Source organism: Loxodonta africana, chromosome 9 (genome assembly GCF_030014295.1).
Source record: "Loxodonta africana isolate mLoxAfr1 chromosome 9, mLoxAfr1.hap2, whole genome shotgun sequence".
Taxonomy (NCBI): Eukaryota; Metazoa; Chordata; class Mammalia; order Proboscidea; family Elephantidae; genus Loxodonta; species Loxodonta africana.
This window is the reverse complement of record NC_087350.1, coordinates 100,066,698-100,073,979: the sequence shown is the minus strand read 5'-3', so window position 1 is coordinate 100,073,979 and position 7,282 is coordinate 100,066,698.

Below are 7,282 nucleotides of genomic sequence, written 5' to 3'. Positions count from 1 at the left end.
ATTTATTAAGGCTTTTTTTTTTTTTTTTCAAATACGCCATAGCAGATTCTGGTTTTTAGCTCTCTGTTCTCAAAGAATAAACTCAGCGTAGTTTAATCTCAAAAAAGGGACCATTTTGAGATGTACTTTTAATTCCATAACCTTGAAGTTCCTTGAGAGCAGAGACCCTGCTTATTATTTTAATGTTTCTAGCATAATGACTAAGATACAGTGTTGTTGTTAAGTGCCGTCAAGTCGGTTCTGACTCATAGCAACCCCATGTACAACAGAACAAAACACTGCCCTATCATGCCCCATCCTCACAATCATTGTTATGCCTGAGCCCATTATTGCAGCCACTGTGTCAATCCATCTCGTGAGGGTCTTCCTCTTTTTCACTGACTGTCTACTTTACCAAGCATGGTATCCTTCTCCAGGGATTGATGATCTCTCCTGACAAACATGTCCAAAGTATGTGAGATATAGTCTGGCCATCCTTGCTTCTAAGGAGCTTTCTGGTTGTACTTCTTCCAAGACAGATTTGTTCATTGTTTTGGCAGTCCACAGTATATTCAATATTCTTTGCCATCGCCACAGTTCAAAGGCGTCAATTCTTCTTTGGTGTTCCTTATTCATTGTCCAGCTTTCGTATGTGTATAAGGCGATTGAAAATATCATGACTTGGGTCAGGCGCACCTTAGTATTCAAGGTGACATCTTTGTTTTTCAATAAAGAGGTCTTTTGTAGCCGATATACCCAATGCAATGTGTCATTTGATTTCTTGACTGCTGCTTCCATGGGTGTTGATTGTAGATCCAAGTAAAACGAAATCCTTCACAACTTCGATCTTTTCTCTATTTATCACAATGTTGCTTATTGGTCCAGTTATGAGGACTTTTGTTTTCTTTATGTTGAGATGTAATCCATACTGAAGGCTGTGGTCTTTGATCTTCATCAGTAAGTGCTTCAAGTCCTCTTCACTTTCAGCAAGCAAGGTTGTGTCATCTGCACATTGCAGGTTGTTCATGAGTCTTCCTCCAATCCTGATCCCATAGTCTTCTTCATATAGCCCAGCATCTCGGATTATTTGCTCAGCATACAGATTGAATGGGTATGGTGAAAGGATACAGCCCTGACACACACTCCTCCTGACTTTAAACCACACAGTTTCCCCTTGTTCTGTTTGAACGACTGCCTCTTGATGTGTACAGGTTCCTCATGAGCACAAATAAGTGTTCTGGAATTCCCATTCTTCTCAATGTTATTCATAATTTGTTAAGATGCACACAGTCGAAAGCCTTCGCATAGTCAGTAAAGCACAGGTAAACATCTCTGTGGTATTTTCTGCTTTCAACCAAGATCTGTGTGATGTCAGCAATGGTATCCCTCATTCCACGACCCCTTCTGAATCTGGCTTGAATTTCTGGCAGCTCCCTGTCGATGTACTGCTGCAACTACTTTTGAGTGATCTTGAGCAAAATTTTACTTGTGTGTGATATTAATGATATTGTGTGATAAATTCTACATTCTGTTGGATCACCTTTCTTGGGAATAGGCATAAATATGGATCTCTCCCAGTCGGTTGGCCAGGTAGGTGTCTTCCAAATTTCCTGGCATAGGCAAGATATTCTTTAGGTCTATTTTATATCAACCCAGGTGTGTTTAGCTACAGGCAGTTAAGAAACCAGTTTCATGTGGTCATATCTCAGTTATCTGTGTTTAGCCACAAGAGTTTGAGAAACTAGTTCCATCCTGTTATAAATACTGTTAAATATACAAAGGAATGGACAGATGCATAAAATACTGACAGACCATCTTCAGATCAGTTTATTTTCTACTCAGTCTCCACATAAGACTTTCATTCACAATGTACTTGGTCTGCTTGAAGAAAACTGTATTAGTTTCCTCAAGCCGCACTAACAAAGTACCACAAACGGGGAGGCTTAAAACAACAGAAATGTATTCTTTCATAGTTCTAGAGGCTAGAAGGCCGAAATCAAGGTGTTGGCAGAGCATGCCCCCTCCAAAGCCTCTAGGAAAGGATCCTTCCTTGCCTCTTCCAGCTTCTGGTGGCCTCAGGTGTTCCTTGGCTTGTGGCAACATCACTCCAGTCTCTGCCTGCATCATCACGTGACTCGTTGTCTTCCCCCTGTCGTTTCTCCTCTTTATATTGAATTAGGGCCCACTCTAATCCAGTATGACCCCCACCCCCACCCCTTAAACTGATTATATCTGCAAAGGCCGTATTTCCAAATAAAGTCACATTCTCAGGTACCAGGGGTTAGAATTTCAAAATATCTTTTTGGGGAACACGATTCAACTCATAACAGTTATCTTACCATGTTTATTTATTACTTTGTTCTCAGGACAAAAGCTCTGGTTTTGCCCGAGACAAGTGAGAATTCCCGTCTGTGACAGAGATAGCTCAGTTTCCACTGGAGATTTGTACACCCCATTTCCATGGTATAGAGTTGTCGCTGGGTAGTGGATGGCAGATTAGGGACCGCATTTCTCAGCCCCATTGCCTTGATACAAAAATGTGATTCTACCTGAGGCTCGTAGAAAGTGGGTGTGTGTTGTGCTCTCCACCCTCTCTTTCCCCATCTGTGGACTAAATGCAGAGGAACCTGAGGCCCTGCGAGATGGCACAGCCACAATGTGGAAGGACTCTTGTCCCAGAATTACCACATAGAGGAAGAGCCAGCTGACAGCCGGTTCCATTATGTGAACAAGATACATATTTTTATTGCATGCAGACACTGAAGCTTGTGAGTTTGTTGCAGCAGTTAGCGTGTCTCATACGTGGTTTTTCTCTTCTCACTCTCCAGCATAGGTACAGAAGAGCAATTCCAATACTTCGTGTAAAGCTCACCATTATTAGCGCCAAGATAGAAAATGAAATATGGAACTAAAAGAGTGTGCGATTGTCTGTGTTCAGGTTTGGGGAGACAAGTTTGAGGACAAGGTAAGCTGGGAGCTAAGGTCGCAGGAGGAAGCTGTGAGCCAACATGGGGAAGGAGATTGCTGGGTGTGGGGGACAAAAGGGCACAGAACAGGTCGTCTAAAAGAGAAGCTGAAAAACTGCACCACAATTAAATTCAATATATTTTAGATTCGGGAGTCTCTTAATGGTGCAAACGGCTAATGCATTTGGCTGCTAACTGAAAGGTTGAAGATTCAGGTCCACCCAGTGGTGCCTTGGAAGAAAAGGCCTGGCAGTCTACATCTGAAAATCAGCCATGGAAAACCTTATGGAGCACAGTTCTACTGTGACACACATGGGGCCACTTGGAACTAGGAAAAAAAAAAAAAACCGAGAAACTTGAGATTTAAGATTTTAGGGGAGGGGTTGGTACCAAGCTGAAATGAATAGTATAAAAGTAAAGCTTCAGAATTGCATCCGGGAGATAATGAGTATTCTGAGTATGACTAGGGGCATATCCAAGGTGCTACAAGTCTTCATGGAGAAGGGCTGGAGACCTGGCTACTCTGGCAGTAAACCGCCACAGTCAGCTGGAGTATCAAATCCCAGAAGCTCAGAGGGTATGAAGAAATTTCTGGTAACCAAGAGTCCTGACCAAAAAGGCTAGGCAGACATAGCTGACCTTTTTGTGATGGTATTTAGGGAGATGTCATCTGATAATGCCATTGAAGCACCAGGTGCTGCTTTCAGCCCTTGGGCACAGTGTAGTAGAAAAGGATTTCCAAACATCTCTGGGGTGAGAGGCACTGGCGTGATGTTTGGCAGAATTTTATTGGCTTTAAGGAAGGGAAGGGCAGCCATCTTCTGGGTAAAAAAACATCTATTGCCAAGTCAAGTCGATTCTGACTCATAGTGACCCTATAGGACAGAGTAGAACTGCCCCATTGGATTTCCAAGGCTGTAAATCTTTATGGAAGCAGACTGCCACATCTTCCTCCCACAGAGTAGCTGGTGAATTTGAACCACTAACCTTTCAGTTAGCAGCTGAGTGCTTAACCACTGTGCCACCAGGGTTCCTTACTCCTGGGCATTTGTTGCAAATATGTGGGACAGCCCTTGGACCTGGGCCAAACACTGGAGACTGGAACAGACTCCCTGCCATTTGGATGAATAACTTTCATACCCAGCTCTGGAAAGCCTAGCATTCTATAGCTACAGCTGTGTACTAGGAGCAAATTAGACAAAAACTAAAGATTGATTAATCTAGTTTACTTCATTTATGTCCACAGTAAAAGGGCCCCTGGGTGGTGTCAACTGTTTGCACTCAACAACTAATGCAAAAGTTTGGCAGGTCGAACCCACCAAGCAGTACTGTGGAAGAAAGCCCTGGCAATCTGCTTGCATAAAGATTTCAGCCAAGAAAACCCTATGGAGCAGTTCTACTCTGTAACATACGGGGTCCCCATGAGTTGGAATCAACTCACGGCAACAGGTTTTTGGCTCTTTTTTGTATGTCCACAGCTATAGGTTGGGACCCCAAAGAACTGGTTAAAACCTTGAAGACAGAAGTAAATCTTACTGTATAAAACATTCTTTATTCTTCTGTGGGAGTCCTGGTGGCGCAGTGGTTAAGTGCTCAGCTGCTACCAAAGGCTGGGCAGTTTGAATTCACCAGCCACTCCTTGGAAACCCTATGGGGCAGTTCTACTCTGTTCTATATGGTCACTATGATTCGAAATTGGAAGGCAACAGGTTATTCTTCTGTTTGCCTTCACGCAAATTTGTGTTTACAGCAGATTTTGCCAGAGGTTTGGGAAAATGAAGAACGGTTATCACAGAGAGGCAAACAATTCTAACAAAGCTTTTGTCCGTGGGCTCCAGCCTTCTGCAGTGTACCTCGCCCAACTTCTTTTCCCTTTTCTTACTCAGTGTCTGCTTTCCTCCCCCTCTAACAATTTATTATGCAAAATAGGCAACTCCTTATAGCTCCTACTTCTTGGTTTTGCATACTCAAAGCCTCATCAATGTGCCATCAAGCTACATATGGGCTGTCTATTCTGAAGCTTATTCTCCCAGCCCCCAGCCAGCTTCTGCAAAGGGCAGGCGGCAATGAGTCCTTTCCCCTTTAGGGTTGTCAATTTAGCAGATAAGAGCACAGGCACCCTAGTCAAATTTGAAATTCAGTTAAACAATGGAGGCTTTTTTACTATACATATTTGTGTCTCACAAATATTGCATGAAATATACAAAAAACTGTTTGTTGTATATCTGACAGTCAAATTTAACTGGGCGTCCTGTATTTTATCTAGCAACTCTATTTCACTACTAACAGGATTTAGGCTAGCTTCCTTCAAAGGGGAAACCCTGGTGGTGTAGTGGTTAAGTGCTACAGCTGCTAACCAAAAAGTCAGCAGTTCAGATTTGCTCCTTGGACACTCTGTGGGGCAGTTCTACTCTGTCCTGTAGGGTCGACTCAATGCCAACAGGTTCATTCCTTCCTTCAAAGATAGACCCAGTTACATTCATTTTGGGTTGAAATAATGTTTTTTCTTTTATTAAATTTTGCTCCTAGAACATTGCCTGGCACATCGTAGATGCTCAATAAACACATATGAACCAGTGACTAAATTATTCCCCTTTTACCCTTGAGGCAAGTTCAAGTGGTTAAGCAACATGTCTTTTAATTACTAGGGACTGTGATTAAGAGTTTGGCTGCTAACCAAAAAGGTCAGCAGTTTGAATCCACCAGCAGCTCCTTGGAAACCCTATGGGGCAGTTCTTCTCTGCCCTACAGGGTTGCTATGAGTCAGAAGTGACTTAGTGGCAAGGGGGTTTAGTTTGGTTTTGGCAGCAAAGTGGTGGGGGTAAGGGTAATACAAAACTATGTCTTTCCTATTCTGTTTTCTAAAATTTATAGTTTAGGATTAAGCCGCTGTCATATTATAAATGATTTTACTTTCTAGCAGAAAAATTGATGGCATGCAAAAGAACTGGTTTAAGACTTAGATGAATTTAAATTTCCACTACTTAACATTTTTTTTATAAGAGTTTTAAATCTCTTTTGTTGTTTTAAGATAAGTATGTTAGATAAGCCTTTGTCTTCATTTAGAATATGATTTTTAGCTTTGTCGAAATTATTAAATTCTCAACTTTGATCCTGATTTATTTCTCTTTGTTTCTTGTATCTGCCAGATAACAGGCATACAATTCATGTTAGAAGAAAGGAAGGAAGGAAAGAAGGAAGAAGACTTGGTAATTAATATGAAAAAAGAAGAGAAAAATCAAATATGTATCAGTTCATATTAAATGCTTTAAAAATGATCTCTAAGACCCAAGAATCATCAAAAGTGAGTTCTCTTTTTCCCAAGAATATAAAATATTCAGCAATTCAACTCAGAAAAATGTACTCAAACTCAGCAGACATTTTTTGAGCATCCGCTGTTAAACGCAAAGTCACAGTGCCAAGTCTACAAGGTTACATAGGTGAAAATAACGGACTATCCTTCAAGAATTTCACTAACCAGTATTTGTGGGAGTAGGAAAGAGGGAGGAAGCAGAGGAACATAGTAATCAATAAGTGCAATTTAGGGTAAAGTGTTTTATAAGAAAGGGACAGAAAACAGGATGAAGGATGTGTCACTTGAATGAACTTTGAGTGAAGTGGAAAAGGAGGACATTCTTAGGAGGCAGCACAGCCTGAGCAAATACTCTGGAGGCAGGAAAATCCAAGGTACTGGCAAAAAGTAAATGCAGACATCTTAGCTGGCTATTACAGCAATGGTCCTACAAACTCCAGCCCCCCAAAGAATGACATTGGCAGTTGGAGATTGAAGCTGGATTAAAAGACAGATAGACACAGCCATCTCAGAGTCCTTTTTTGAATAAAGGAGGCTAGGAATATATATACATGCATGCGTACCAAAACCCAAAACCAAACCAGTTGCTGTCAAGTCAATTCTGATTCATGGCAGCCCCATGTATTTCAAAGTAGCACTGTGCTCCACAGGGTTTTCAATGGCTGTGACCTTTCAGAAGTAGATCGCCAGGCCTATCTTCCAAGGTGCTTCTCTGGGTGGATTTGAACTGCCAACCTTTTGGTTAATAGCCAAGCCCTTAACCGTTTGATGGAGCCCTAGTGGCACAGGGGTTAAGCATTTGGTTGCTGTCTTAGTCAGCGATGGCCGCCATAACAGAAATACCACAAATAGATGGCTTTAACAAACAAATTTATTTTCTCACAGTCTAGTAGGTTACAAGTCCAAATTCACAGCATAGGCTCCAGGGGAAGGCTTTCTCTCTCTGTCAGCTCTGGAGGAAGGTCCTTGTCTTCAATCTTCCCCTGGTTGAGGAGCTTCTCAGGCACAGGGACCCTGTGTCCAA